Source organism: Ranitomeya variabilis, chromosome 4 (genome assembly GCF_051348905.1).
Source record: "Ranitomeya variabilis isolate aRanVar5 chromosome 4, aRanVar5.hap1, whole genome shotgun sequence".
Lineage (NCBI taxonomy): Eukaryota > Metazoa > Chordata > Amphibia > Anura > Dendrobatidae > Ranitomeya > Ranitomeya variabilis.
This window is the reverse complement of record NC_135235.1, coordinates 193,262,568-193,278,989: the sequence shown is the minus strand read 5'-3', so window position 1 is coordinate 193,278,989 and position 16,422 is coordinate 193,262,568.

Sequence of the window (16,422 nt, the reverse complement as noted above, 5' to 3'; positions counted from 1 at the left end):
ACAACTCGATTTGATGTTCCTCTGTAATCCACCCCTTCCCTGTATTCAGGTTGGAATGGCACCCGTTTGTCAGGTAGGCCTGGAGTTCTTCCGGGACCCTAGAGTCGCCCCTCTCCCGCAATTGCCCCCCAAGACTTCATAGGTGATATGTGGTAGACAGCCCGCCTGAGACCGACTGTCCTGCCGCTGTTTGGAGTATGGCTTGAAGCTGTATTCTAATCCACTCCCTCGGCGTTCCGGCCACCGGTATTGCGCCTCAGCAGGGTGCTGCCTCTTTCAACAAAACCCCTGCTGGTATTCTCCTTCTGCTTGATCTCGTTTCTCACTCAGCACAATCTATCTCGCTTCTAGTCCTTTCTTGAGTCCCGCCGCTTCCAGGAGCCTGCGCGGACCCGTTACGTTCTTTCAATGCCAAGCCTCTGCCAGGATCCCACCCCTGGCAGAGACCCTACAGTTTCTCCCTTCACAACACCCCCTGCCACAGGGTGTTGCTCCGTTCAATCCCGTCAGCGTTCTCTCTAACTTCCTGCCTGACCCCCAGTTTACCCACTATGGTGGGGAGTGGCCTAATGAATAGCACCCTTAGCTCCCCCCGGAGGCCCAGCTGTGAAACATATTGGTGTCTGTGATACCTGATTGGAGGAACTCCTTCGGTGCCATCGAACGTACCATGGCTCCCCTTAGCGGCGAAGCCACAGCACTGCAACGACCAGGACTCTGGGGCGCTGCACTCCCCCCTGGTTAAACACAGTACTCCGGGACTGGGAAGAAAAACAACAATACAGATTAGCAAAAAGACATACAATTTTGTTGAGTGCAAAACGATAAGTATACTTGAACAGGCTTCCCTTTATGGGAGGTGAGGACACTTTTAACGTTACAAACATGGTCAACATTATAAATTACAGGCTATGCATAACTCCTGTTACCCAACCGGGTATTCTACTTAGTGCAAATTCTGGAACAATAAATTAACATTGCCTTTAAGAAACATACACTCTTAGTTTACCAAAGGCCTTCCTATAATCACATTACAGGGTAAGGTAACTTCACATTCTCCTACTTTGAACCTGCAGGACCGCCTGTCCCTATGGCACCAGACCTACTGCCTCTCCTTTCTTTTACAGGACCGCCCCGTTCAGCCAGGGCCTACTGCCTTTCGCTACTATACATAGTATAGACATAACATTCCTTTCGTTTAAAGAACTCTGAGCCAGCTCTACTCGGCTCCTTTAAGGACTCACTCTCTAACCCCTACGGGTTCGCTTTCTGTCCTTAGTAACAAAGTAACTTCCTATGGGGACGCAGGGTTGACCTTCTATCCTCACCTTCATCATTACTTCCTTACTTTCAGCTATGCAGATCTCTATCTCTACCCCTACGGGCTCTCTGCATCTTTTCTTTCTGCAAAACATTATTTAGATTTCACATTTCAACAAATTCAACACATATAACTTAGCATGTAAAACAGTTACATTTCTTTTTCAAGCTTCAGTATCACATTACTGTTCTGCAACAGTATCTTTCTCAAGTTCACTTTCACACATCCCCTTTAAGAGGGGACCAAGTCTTTCTGAGGTAGCTCGTCTTCTCAGCCTACCAGCCCACGCAAAGGTTCCGGTATGGTATCTTCGCAAAGTGTCTTTAACTAGAACCGGTAGGAAAGGTATCTTCACAAAGTGTCTTTGGCTCAAACCAATAGGGCAAATATCTTCGCAAAGTGTCTTTGGCTAAAACCAGTAGGGAGCACCTTTAAGAAGGTGCAAACTATTTACAAAAGAAAGTTCGAATCATGCACAGTCCATGATTTCTGCAGTTTATGTAACTTGGTGCAAAAACTTCAAGAAAAAGAAAAACAAACAAAGGGGATCCCGGGTCAACAGAGGGATCCATTAACCCTGGGCGGGTTTAGCAGCAACTTAAAGGAATAAAAGACAAACAGTAACTATTTACATTTTTCATGGTATCGAGGTTTATTCTTCTTCTGGTGGCTTGGGTTCTGGGGCCCCGGTCACTGTAGCGCCAGCGTCCGCGGTTCGAACATGCAGATGAACCCGACTGGCCAATTCCGGGGCTGCTACTAGGCGTACCGTTGCGATGGTGACAAGTTCGGGTGCCCCCGGGACCAGGTCTGGGGCTGCAGGTGCCGCAGGTCCAGACATACACCGCCGAACATTCCGTGCATACCACCCAAGTGGGTTCAAGTGGCGGCTGTAGGTCACAGGATCCCCCTTCTGTAACGGTTCTCCGCTTCGGCCACAACAGGGAGCCCTCACGTTACAATGCGCAACGAAAACATCAGTATCCAGTCCCGGCTCGTGTATGAGGCCCCACCCCCTTTTTACATGGTAGGCTAACACAGTGCCCCGCCTTACCGCGTCTCTGTCATCCCATGCCGGGGGGGGTTGTTGTACTTTCGATGGGCCCATCGACTCAGCTCCTTTCCGTCCTTTCCACTGCAGAATCAAGCACTGTCTATATTGCTCCCATGTAAGCACCGCAAGGGTGGACCCGTTCTCCCGGGATCCATCTGCTCTAAACCAGGGGGTGTCCCACCGAAGAACTACTCCATCTAAGCTCACATCCACGGGCTCCCCCACTCCGGTCGACAGCGGTGGCACCATCCTCCCCAGATCATCGGGGGATAGCACCATTAGCCCTGCCGAGATAAGTCGCTCCCTACTGAGATGGAGGTGGGTCATAGAAGCGGGCTCGTGAAGGGGAGCAGGGACGTCGGCCATACCTGCGCCTAATGTGGTTCCATCGGTGTCGCTCTGGTCCGTTAACGAGGACGCTGGAGTCGGCTGCAGCCCGGACCGGGGCTCCTCCAATGGGATGCTCGGACTCCGCTCCGCTTGCTGTGGTTCCTCCTCCTCTAACTCCGAGGTCGGGATTGGTGGACGTAGCTTCGCTGTCGGATCCGCAGGCTTCCGGTCCATCTCCGGTGAAGAAAGGCAGGCCTGAACCGCTTCTTCCTCGCTCAGGCACTCGCCGTTCATCATCGCTGCCTGATAGTCGGTGGCAGTGCATGCACCTAACTCCGCCATTTCTCTGAGGTCGGGCTTCTCCGTCACCAGCCTCTTGCCGTTGCATATCAAGGGGTGTTTCTCTTCTGCTTTGGGGCAGGTCATTCCTCTGCAGCCAGAAGTGCAGGGGGCGGTAGCCATTTCTCGCGCCACACTGGGAGTCTCCGCCCATAACACGCCCTCCTTCCCCTTGGGTGTAGCAATGGCGGCGCCTTTTGGCGGGAACTTTTGGCGGCTAATGGCGCAGCACAGTCTTACAATAAAGTACAGTCCAAGCACAACAAATCACAGTCTCTAGGCACACATGACCTGATTCTTCAGGCTTAAGTAGATCCTGTTCGTGACGCCAAGTTGCGGCGCGCCCCCACACCGCCGCAGGGCCGAGGGGTACCCGGAGCCGGGCCTCCAGTTCTCAGTCTCGGGGTTGTCACGGTGGCTAGACCCGGTCCGTGGCCCTGTCCGTCAGTGGGGGACGTCCGGTGTAATAGGTGGTAGTAATGGTAGCGATGTAGCGGTGCGGTTGTGGGGTGTAAGTCGCAGTAAATAACGAGGACACCAGGTTGCAGTCTCTTTACCTCTTTACTGGAGATCTCTGAGTCCTCAGTCCAGAACACGGTTCACCAGGCTACGCAAGTCCGGCCGGTCCAATGGCACCTCCAGAGTTCTCCTCTCAGGTGGAAATCTGTGCCTTCCTTCTAGCGCTATGTGTTGTAGTCCTTCCCTGCTGTGCTCACGGAAAGTGACCCCACAACGGTTGTGTCTGTTTCTTAAGTTCCCTCACAACTCGATTTGATGTTCCTCTGTAATCCACCCCTTCCCTGTATTCAGGTTGGAATGGCACCCGTTTGTCAGGTAGGCCTGGAGTTCTTCCGGGACCCTAGAGTCGCCCCTCTCCCGCAATTGCCCCCCAAGACTTCATAGGTGATATGTGGTAGACAGCCCGCCTGAGACCGACTGTCCTGCCGCTGTTTGGAGTATGGCTTGAAGCTGTATTCTAATCCACTCCCTCGGCGTTCCGGCCACCGGTATTGCGCCTCAGCAGGGTGCTGCCTCTTTCAACAAAACCCCTGCTGGTATTCTCCTTCTGCTTGATCTCGTTTCTCACTCAGCACAATCTATCTCGCTTCTAGTCCTTTCTTGAGTCCCGCCGCTTCCAGGAGCCTGCGCGGACCCGTTACGTTCTTTCAATGCCAAGCCTCTGCCAGGATCCCACCCCTGGCAGAGACCCTACAGTCTCTCCCTTCACAACACCCCCTGCCACAGGGTGTTGCTCCGTTCAATCCCGTCAGCGTTCTCTCTAACTTCCTGCCTGACCCCCAGTTTACCCACTATGGTGGGGAGTGGCCTAATGAATAGCACCCTTAGCTCCCCCCGGAGGCCCAGCTGTGAAACATATTGGTGTCTGTGATACCTGATTGGAGGAACTCCTTCGGTGCCATCGAACGTACCATGGCTCCCCTTAGCGGTGAAGCCACAGCACTGCAACGACCAGGACTCTGGGGCGCTGCATAAGATTTTTTATATTTTGTCAGATACGTATTTATGTTTCAATACTTCCATGCTCTTCACCTTCTTTTTAACTTCTCCCACACTTTCTTCTTCATAATCCTCAGCAGCAAAAAAGTTCCTCTATATAATCCTTATGAGACTGTGGCCTCTGATACAGCTAGGGGGCGCTGTTTGTTCTCCCCCAGAATGTGCATGCAGATAGATGAAGTCCATAGGTGTGCATGAGAGTCACGGACTTCTGGTCCGGGTTTTCCAGGTGGCTGAAGGCCACAGGTTTGTGTGTGTTTAAAAACCCAGCAGTAAGGGGTATGGGTGTGTCAGGGGACGTGTCAGGTGTGCGAGGTGCACGTCAGTGTCAGTCTGGTGTGTGCTGGTCTGCAGAGTGCATGGAGGCACAGGCCAGCAGAACCAGCACCCAGGGCAGCTGAATAGCCTGGCACCCGCAGCATACACAGAGATGCAAGTCGTCCATGGTACAGGTCTCAGATGAGGACAGTCCTGTGCCTGGAGGTGGATGTCCTGTGCCCAAAGGAGTTGGATGTGGACAGTCCTGTGCCCGGAGGTGGATGTCCTGTGCCCGAAAGAGGACTAGCATGTGCAATGATTGCAAACAGGTGGATATGGTGCCCGGCTGCTATCCGGAGGATATCCTGAACTGTGTACAACTGTGTGAGTAAAGAGTATATAAAGAGACTGTGATACAACGATGCAGGACACCCACGAGAACTAGTCAGAGGAGGGCTGGTGTCTGCAACATATGAGGCTGTGTGTATGGAGACGTATAGAAACTGTGAGATGGCGTGCGGTTGCCCGAGGAAACTGGACAAGGGAAGTCTGGCCTGTTTAGGGACCGCAAATCTAAAGCCATGTGATTTGTATTGCTTTGAACTGGTGTAAACTGGTCACTGATAATATCCACTGAAGTTATATGCATTTATGTGAACTGGACTTTAATGCTGTGAAGAAACACATTGAAGGATACTTTTGTGCTTGAATTTGTGGGTCAATGCTTCTTCACTGCGTACGATGCTACCGCAGCTTTACATATGGTGGACAATGCTGGCAGTGTGAACTCTAGGCATACCCCAAAGTGTGCTGCATAGCATTGTGCAAAGTCGGCTGGAAATTTTTTTTTTCCTTTCAAGACAGCTTGCTGTGGCTCAGCGGGGCCATGAAGTTTGAAGGCTTCTGACGGTAACTCAGTGGGGTTACGAAGATTTGCTGTGGATCGGCGGGTCCACGAAGTCTGCGCAGCAGGAGCTGCAGTTCTGGTAGCAGCAGCTAGAGGCGCTGCAGTTGCAGCAGAGAATGTTTTTATGTACTGTTTTGGGCGTAGAACCTGAAAATATTGAGATACCTGCCATAGGGGTCACCAAATTAGGGCCAGAGTGTAATCCTAATAGGCTCCCCCTAGAGGTATTGGCAGGAGAAACTGAAAACTTTGCATTGGGCGGGGATGTTACATGGTCATATGGATGCCTTATTATCTCGCGCCCATACGGGGTAACAAGTGTTCAGCCCCACAGGTATGAACAGGGGGGAAGGATATGTGAGGCTGTGGCCTCTGATACAGCTATGGGGCACTGTTTGTTCTCCCCAGAATGTGCATGCAGACGGATGAAGTCCATAGGTGTGCATGAGAGTCACGGATTTCTGGTCCGGGTTTTCCAGGTGGCTGAAGGCCACAGGTTTGTGTGTGTTTAAAAACCCTGCAGTAAGGGGTATGGGTGTGTCAGGGGTTGTGTCAGGTGTGTGAGGTGCACGTCAGTGTCAGTCTGGTGTGTGCTGGTCTGCAGAGTGCATGGAGGCACAGGCCAGCAGAGCCAGCACCCAGGGCAGCTGAATAGCCTGGCACCCGTAGTGTACACAGAGATTCAAGTTGTCCATGGTACTGGTCTCGGATGTGGACAGTCCTGTGCCCGGAGGTGGATGTCCTGTACCCGATGGAGTCGGATGTGGACAGTCATGTGCCCGGAGGTGGATGTCCTGTGCCTGAAAGAGGGCTAGCATGTGCAAACAGGTAGATATGGTGCCCGGCTGCTATCCGGAGGATATCCTGAACTGTGTACGACTGTGTGAGTAAAAAGTCTGTAAAGAGACTGTGATACAGCAATGCAGGACACCCACGAGAACTAGTCAGAGGAGGGCTGGTGTCTGTAGTGCCTGCAACATATGAGGCTGTGTGTATGGAGACGTATAGAGATTGTGAGATGGCGTGCGGTCGCCCAGGGAAACTAGACAAGGGAAGTCTGGCCTGTTTAGGGACCGCAAATCTAAAGCCATGTGATATGTATTGCTTTGAACTGGTGTAAACTGGTCACTGATAATATCCACTGAAGTTATATGCATTTATGTGAACTGGACTTTAATGCTGTGAAGAAACACATTAAAAGAGACTTTTGTGCTTGAATTTGTGGGGCACTACTTCTTCACTGCGTACGATGCTACTGCAGCTTTACATCCTATATAGTGTTTTTCCACAATCTAGCAGGGTACGGATGGAAAGCCACTAATAGGATAAATTTGAAAAAATGTGCAGCAGGCTGCAGTAATTGAAAAAAGGACAATGGAACAGTATGAGGCAGTGACGCACCCTGAGCTGAATACAACCAGCGGTGGCTGCAGACCAGACTACAGAGTGAGCTGCACTCACACAGAGACCGTGAAGACAGCCGTAAACGGCGCTGCAAGGCCAAAACAAGGTTCTCACACCGCAGTTGCTAAATTAGCCTGGGTAAAGCACATTGAAGCAAATCGCTATCTCTAAACTGGCCCTCAGTCAGAAAACAGCGTCCTGTCCCTAACTGAATTCACAGCAGAGTGAACCCAAAATGGCGGTGGCGACTTTTATAGTGCATCATGACATCATTTCAGCAGCCAATCACAGCCATGCCAGTAGTTACATGCCTAACATGCAGAACAGGATGTGCCCACACTTCTAATGATTCCTCATTGGCTGAATTCTGGCTCTTTGAATTATGGGAACTTCCGATTCCGGTATCCGATATACTGAAAGTATCGGAACTCGGTATCGGAATTCCGATACCGCGAAGATTGACCGATACCCGATACTTGCGGTATCGGAATGATCAACACTACACATAACCTGAATACAGAAGCCTATGGTGTGCTCTTGCTTTACAGGCTGAATATTCATAGCTTATATTTTCTTGTCCTATTATGTAAAGGCACATGGCCAAGGTTTTTTTTTTTATTTTTTATATATTTTACAGAATGGTCACATTTTTGTTTTCAAATACCTTTTTTAATTAACCAATTTTTAAGTGTTCAATGTCGATCAAAAGGCCAAACTGTGAAATCAGCATGCACATCAAAAATAAAAAGAAGTTAAAACAAAATATACAATAAAAGAATAAAGTTTTGCAAATGTTTAACTAGTTACATTTAATAATCATAGGTGCCAAAACAATACTGCTGGCTTTTGACGCAAATTACTTTCTGTGCTTGTAAGTATGTAGAAACTAAAATGTTTCCCCAACCCCCTTACATGCATTTCACTTTTTGAATACCTCTGTTAATATTCAGGTTTGGCAACGTTACACAACACAACTATACTGTGATGTGTTGCATCATTTTTAGGCTGTGTTCCTTCCTACCGCCTGGCGTTTGCTTGCTCCTTTTTAATTTTAACCCAAATGTGCTTTAACCCAAACATTACAACAAATTATTATAGTTAATTTTTAAGTGTGCAGGTCAGTTTTACCTTACTTGCGTAAAATGTCAAATTGGAGTCACATACACATCACATCAATATTATTGACAGTCTGATATACCATTTGACAGCGACACCAACAGAGTCAGTTTTCTGCTTAGTCCATCTCCCCTGCCACCTGCCACCATAACACTAAATGTTGTTCAGAGCAGAATTTGCATTCCATCAATGAACTCTTTTCTTCACTTTTTTCAAAGTCTCCTAACCCACAGCACCCCAGGGGCTACGGAAAGAACTACTTCTTCAGATTACATGGAGCCAAAGGAGAAAGAGAACATGATTTCAAGTACAAACCATGGGCATATGGGCACTGGAGGTGGTAGTATCCCTTCGAGCCATAGAAAATCTTGGTGTAAGAATAAGATGAGGGTGGGAGGAAAGTCAATCAGGACATTTCCAACACTGAAGTAATTGTCAGGAGCTCAGGGCATTTTCCACATGCACTCAGTGACGCAAGCCCTTGTGAATGGACTTTGTGGATGGTCACTGTGCCCTGATTGGCTTCCGGAATCTCCACATATTAAGCTAATTTTAAAAAAAATACAGGCGAGGCTCCTTTGACCTCTTCCTATCCCCTCCCCCAATCCAACATGTCCACCCTGCTCATCATTTCGCACCACTATGCTAGCCAAAGTCCTAACAAAAGCATTAATAGAAAATAGATCATTTACCAAACTTTGAAACTCGAATGTGCTACGCTCGTGCTGAATTTGAGATTGGCAAATGTTTTCCAATTGCTCATCTTTAGACATAACTATTACTAAACATTAAAATTAGAAATAAAATAATTGTAAGGCACTTAGATGCTACTGGAGTCATATTTACTCAGATTCAGAAATTAAAAATTCAGGTGAAGAAACACATTGGCAGATTGAAAAGCAAGGTTGGCAAATGATCATATCATATCACATCAAAGATTAATATTATGTGCCTGAACCCTCTATTTGTAAGAAAACCCTACTTATTTTTACAAAATATCCACAAACCTTGCATTATTAATTCATTAAACGAGAAAAATAAACAATAGTGATTAAAAAAACTCAAAGCGCTAACCTTCAAAAGTGAGAACCTTCAGTCGCAATGAGCCTGAGAGGTAACGGAGGTCACACCTGCTCTCCGCAAGGATGGTTGTAAAACTGAGCGGGGGATTTCAAGCAGCATCTAAAGATAGAACAATACTGTGAGGAGCAGGATACCCTGCTGCCTTGGAGAGGAGGGAGATACAAAAACGCGTGTTCTGTGACTGTCAGGCCTATTGCACCTGATGCAGGGTTAAAAAAATTGCTATCTGGCTATTACAAGGGAAGAGACTTTAAAGAACACTTTTCTGCTCTCCTAACTTGTTTGCTTTAGCACAGTAAATGCCTGTATTTCCCATGAAATAACAATTCTGGAGCTATTCCTCTGTTACACTTTTTGGAAACTTAGGGTATGCCCAGACAATTCGGAACTAGCAGTGGATGCAGTGCATGTTTGCTGTATCCAAAGCACTGCCGTCTATTGAACGCAGATGATTCTGTATGTGATCACTGAACCTTGTGGATTTGCCTTGTCCAATACATTCTATGGGTGACATTTCTGTTGTCGAGACTTGCTTCTCTGCAAGAGAAATTGACATGTTGCGGTCTGGAGAGACGCGCCACATGTCCGTCTTCGCGGGTGAGCCGCAGGCATCTGTGGACCCATAGTGGACATGGGATTTCTTGAAATCTCATCCACTATGCTGTAACATCAGGCCACTGCAGGTTGGATGCTACACAACTATGCAGCGTCCAACCCCCAGCATTTGATGATTGTGTGCACTTACCCCAAGAAGGTTGCAATTGGATGTTACTGTTAGAGTGGACCGAATTTTTGAAAATTCAGTTTGGATTGAATTTGCAATATTCGCCGAACACAGCCAAATGTCATTGGAGTCAATGGGAGTTGAAATGACCAAATACGTTCGGACCCTATCTTCAAACATAAATTCAGCACAAATAGGGTACCAATATGGCTTGAATATGGCAAATTCAGATTCGGCGATCATTTCCAAACCAATTTGCTCATTTCTAGTTACTAATTCCCTTGACAAGATACGTGTATCCCTATACCATCTGCCACTGGCAGAAATTACTGGAGAATTTAAGACTACGTAAATAAACATCCCAAAAAGGAGACATCCAGATATTTATAAAAGGAATAACAGAGGCACAAAGCAGATTAAAAACAAAACAAATACTTTCCAGAATTCGTAAATGATAGGGAATACAGTTATTCAATATAGCAGACAATAGGTACTCAGTCTGCACATTAGTAAAAACTCCGATTTGATGCCATGAACATCCATTAGATATGTATTGCCTTTGGTTATTAAAAGGAGAAAAAGGGAGCAGTCATACATTACATGTAAACTTTACATCTATCTTGATTCTAATCCATGTGATCGACGCTTTCACCCATGAACTCCATTATCTGCATAGTAGCCTGCAGGAAAAACACATTAAAACTTTTTTCCTTTCAGGCCATTGCGGGTTAAATGCATTATTTCCCGCTGGCAACCTGGTGTTACTGCAGTGTTGCTGGGTCAGCTGATGTTGCTGGTGACCACTTCCACATCCTTTAAAAGGTCACCTGGTGCATCAGCTGACTGTTGGTGATACAGGTCCTTTCTGGAGACCAACCTAGTAGGAGCAGCTCCCTGGTGTCAGCCAAGTCTTGCGTTTGGAGTTCTGTTGCTCTGCTATCTGTGGTGTGGAGTTTAGCAGCAGGGTGCACAAGCAAAGTGCTGAGTTTTTGTTGCCTTGTCCCTTTGTTGTTTGTTCATTCCCCTTTTGGTATTGTGTTCCCCTCACTCTCATATTGTGTCATCCTGGTTATTTGCTTTGTGGTGCTGTTTACATTGTTCACTTCCTGGGTTTGGGGGTTTAGCTCAGGGTTTAACAGGAGATAGGGACAGATCGGGGACTTGGGCCTCCCTACCTTCAAGGGTACCCCCAAGTTAAGGTAAGACAGGGCTCCCCCTAGCTTGAGGGGCAGTTCAGGGGCCCCGATTCCTCATCTCCTGTATTCCCATTATTGTCCTGTGATATTAACTGTAAGGTGTTTAGGACTTGATCAAGATTGTCGACTTCAAGTAAGAAAAGTAGAAAAAAGGAAAACAAAAAACGAAAAGAAACGATGATGGAAAACTACATGAAGAACCTCTCACACTGATTAAACTTATAATACACGGTCTGCATCCTGCTACACACTGGAACTATAACTGGCAGAATGAGTTGATATGAAGAAGGGCTGATTAGCATATTGGCTGGGTTGATTGCATACCAACTGCACTGATTAGCATGCTAAATGACCTGATTAACTGTTAAGCAACATGATTGGAATTCAAATACCCACCAAGTCTTGGGCAAACAGTGATTGGGGTATGGTACTGACTGTACCGGCTGAGATTCTGCATCATATTCCGATAAGTTCACTTTTCTATAGTCTGCACTTTTTTGTACAAGAAAAGACTCAAAAATAAACATTCAATCATTTACTTTGAATGTCCAGATTTGTTAGATATAAGCCTCATAAATATATACATCCGTTACAATACTAGTCGGGACAATAAATTGCTTTCCATTGCTCCTGTCACTCTCAATTAACAAATCTGGCTCGGTATGTTTTCCAGAGAAACATAACTGAAAAAAGATTGAGCTTTTGTCTCCCAGAGGAGTTGGCCCATTGCCCCTTCACTCATCAGAACTGCCACTAGCGTTCCCTACCTTCTCGCACAGTCTGTACGCAGATGTTGCTCAAGCAAAGCAGGCAACTGGAAGCAAAGAACAGAATGGAAATGTTTAGCCTCTCACCGGTTATTTGCATACTCACATTAATATCTTCATTTTAATGTATAAATTAAAATATATAAAAAATGGAAGATAATAAAAAAATAACATTGACATTCATAATGGAGATCTGCAAGATTGCTACAAATAAGAAAATATGTGAGTCATAATTAAATAGAAATTATACCACGATTATTAAATAATTGCATTTATCTACAATCCGATGCTCATTAAGCAAACTTTGGCAGATTTTGAAAAAAGTACAGAAATCTCAGCAGAAATTGCAAAGAATATCTTCCAAATGTAACCCACAGGTATTATAATGACAGAAGTCAAGAATACATGAAAATATTTATTAAAGGGGTGGTTCGAAATGAACATTTCTTTTAACCCCTTAATCCCCAGGCCATATTCCGTTTTTGCATTTTCGTTTTTTTTCTCCCCTTTTTCCCAGAGCCATAACTTTTTTACTTTTCCGTCAATATGAACATGTGAGGGCTTGTATTTTTCAGAACGAGTTGTACTTTTGAACGACACCATTAAATTGAACATATCGTATACTGGAAAATCCTCTGCAAATAACAACTGAAGATTGGGCATGAATGTCTGATGTTTGTTTGGTGCTCAAAGACTTTGAGGACTCCACAAGGATGGTGAGCGGCGATGATGCCATAATCAGAGCAATGATCCTTCTTCTGAGCCTCCCTAAACAGTTGCTGCTCACAATTAAACATAAATCTTTGTATGCGAACCAGTTGCGAGATGGAGGAGTACACGAGACAGGGAGATACCTCCAACCCTGCCTCATGTTATCTGATCAGCAAAGATTGGATAATAATGAGAATGTGGAGGCTAAGGAAGAACAGGAGCTGTTTGCTAGTGCAATAAAACGCTAGTACCCAGACAAGCTGCTTCCCATCTCTTCTACTGTACATGGATGGGCTGAGAAGGAGAAAGAGGAGTTAGAGAGGGAGTAGGAAGAGGTGGAGAGCTGTCATCATGGTAGAGACAGGCATGAGTTACCTGTAGGGAGCTAGGCACATAAGGCAGTCTTTATGTACCACTGTCTTTCCCATGACCATCAAGTTATATTCATCTTGGCCAAAAAAGAGTACTGGTTGTTAACCCTTCTAGAGTCACGCTGCAAGGAGAACTTTGCATATCTCGTTCTGTTCTTGAAGAGTTGAGATCTAACAAAATGGTGCTATGCTAGAAGGCGATTGTGGAAAACGTGTTGAAAAAATTTGCAACAGACAATGCTAGCAGCAGGGAGCAGACATCCTTGCCCAACCAAGAAGGAGAGGTGAGGGAGACACACACAGGTACAGCAGAGGCAGTGGTACTGTCAAAGACTTGGGCCAATTTCTTGACACCCTCCCAGTGTCTTGGCCCTGATGACTGGGTATTTCTGACAAGGAGGGAAAAGTTTTTAAAGATGGTCAAGCATTACCTTGCTGACAAATCCAGCATATGCCCTAATTCATTTGCGACCTTCAACTATTGGGTCTCAAAGCTGGACACCTAACATGAGCTGTCCTTTTATGCCTTAGAGGTGTTGTGCTGCCCTGCCGATATCGTCTTGTCTGAGTGGGTTATTAGTGCCACCAGGAGGGACATAACGGAGATGAGCGAACCTGTAGATAGTAATGAGAAAAGCGAATGGGAAAATTTGGGGATCGTACCAGACATCTAGTGTCTGGCACCGAACTCTAAACCTTTTATGTCTGGTTTCATATTTGGGTTTCAGGCATCAAGCTTTGAGACTGTGTGCACTTACAGAGCCATCACAGCCATGTCAGGTATTGGTATGGCTATGACTGTCTGGCACAGCAAGTGACCTATCCTGTATGAAGTCTGCTTCATGAGTGCTGCCGTGATTATGCTCTCATTAATGCAGGGATAGGATGCAGCTGGAGTGAGGGACAGATAGTGAGTGCACACTCTATAAAGAAAGGCTGTGTGTACTCTGCAACCCATATTTGTGTCAGTACTGTCCCTTACGCAGCTGTGTCCACTCTGCACCCCATATCTGAGGTAGTACTGTGCTAGTGACGCACCCACAGGGCAGTGGGATACTCGTACTGGGTCCGGTCACAAAAGGGGATGTTACGGTGGCTGCAACCTGGTCCGTGGCCCTGGGCATCAACGTTAAAAGGGTTAAATGTTCAAAGTTTGTTGTAACGCCACCTGTGGGGTTCGGTCAGTATTGGGGACTGACACTGCATTAAAGGGGTCACCTGGGGGATGTTGCGGTAGCCCAGATGTTACACTTCCCACAGGTGAAGCGGGGTCCCCAGGGGTCCTATGGTGTGTGGCGTAGATGGTGTAGCTGGTGAATAAATGGAGGAGACAAGTGATAAGTCTTTACCTGGTTTACTTGTGGGTGACAGGCCACTGTCCAGGGTACCAGCAACAGGTTGGTTAGGATTCCGGGCAGTCCAGAGACAAGCGGGGTCCCTTGGGTAGGTCAGGTAGGGGCCTTCCACTCTGCGCTCACTGTCTCTGGGGTCCTTGCTGCCACTAAGTGTCTCAAACAAGGTCCTTAATCATTCTCCTGTCCTGGGACAGGTACCTGAATGGCAGGCAGATTGAGCCGTGCCTACTGGGGTGCTTTCACGGTGACTCCAGGCTCCAAGGTGCTGCTGTGCCACAGGTAAATATGGGCAAAGTCCATGTAATTCAATGCCCACCAATTCTGTATAATCCACATAAGCCTCGGGCTCCCGGTTCCCGGATTCTCTGCGCACTAACTCCCTGGGGCCTACTCGTGGCCTCCTGGAGTCCAGTTTCTACACTGTGCTCCGTCCCTGTCTGTCTATATAGACAGGAAAAGCACCTGGCGCACTACCATAACATGATTATAAATCAAAATCAAAACGGGGTGCAGACAATGGTGAATACCTGAATTGTATAATGTAGAAAAAAGCACCACTGTAATAATGCACACCACGTCATATATACAGAAAATACAAAATAGGCTTTTATTGATACAACACACATGGGTTAAAACATAACTAAAAATGCAACACAGCAGAGAACCTGGTCCATTAGAAATGAAATCCACATAACAATTCATGCATAATAAAATACCTAAACATGGCCTATACAACTACTGGCTCATGGGACTGCTAATCTGAACTTTATAACCCATCACACAAGTATGACTCTAGCAGAGAAATATATATATCCTACAAAAGGAGGAATAGAGCATGAACATTCCCAAAGCTGAAAAGCCCCTGGCCTGGAAACGTCTGTGAATTAACACAAAGGCTCATACAGCAGAAACCCTAGAGATCAAAAAAGAGTATAGATTACCCATTTGTAGATATTGGCAGGGGCAGGTCACCCCATACACAAAGTGGATGGACCCAGGAACAAGGCCCCACGCGTATTGCCCTCCAGAGAGGGCTTCTTCAGGGGAAGACTGCACATCACTAGACATACTCTAATTTCTTTTCTTAGATTTAACAATAAAACCATCCCTATCATTCCCTCACTTTACTATCTAACTGCTTTATTTTTTTAACTACTTCCTGTTTCATGACACCTCATTTGACAGACCCTAAGCCATGCTGCCATACTCAAACGAGTCACTGCCACTGCTTCTTTACCACCAAGAAATGAAGCATCATCAGCGATGTATGTTTCATGGGCTGGCTTGTCCCTGATGTACTAAGCATGTGTATGTTCTCAATTCTGACATATGCTAAGTAGAATCATGACACTGTGTAATATTATTTTGAATATGAAATGACAGTGCACTCCCTCGCTGGATCTGAAGAGAAGTGATGAGCTGGCAAAAGAGTGCACTGTCAGTGTGCAGTGCACTTTGTAATGAGAAAACCTTGCATGAAGAGACCAGCCCAGGCTCTGCAAGTGATGTCACTGTTGATGCTTTGCTTCAGGGTGGGTCAGAGGCTGTGGCAATGACCCCTCAAGATGTCTCATTTTAGTTTCCCAGCATGAGCTGGGAATTCTCAAAAAAATGCCACATTAAAGAGGAGGTAGGTTAAAAAAATTAAAGCAATGAGAGAGAGAAGGGAGGGAATGATAGGGACTTTTTAATTAAACTATATTAAAAAAAAGAGAATGGATTGTGACATTAAATAGACATCCATGAAGGATTAAAATAAATGTTAGTTTTGGACCACCCCTTCAAATTTTAGCACCAAAGTTTAGAAGTGGTGTTCATAGATTAAATATGTTGTCTAAAATAATGATTTGACACATGCACACAGATATATGGCAGATTTGTTGCAGCAGTTTCACTGACTTTTGCTTCTGTAACATGTACATGTATTTCTGCAAGGCCTTTTTGGATACATGAAAGGGGTAAGTTTGC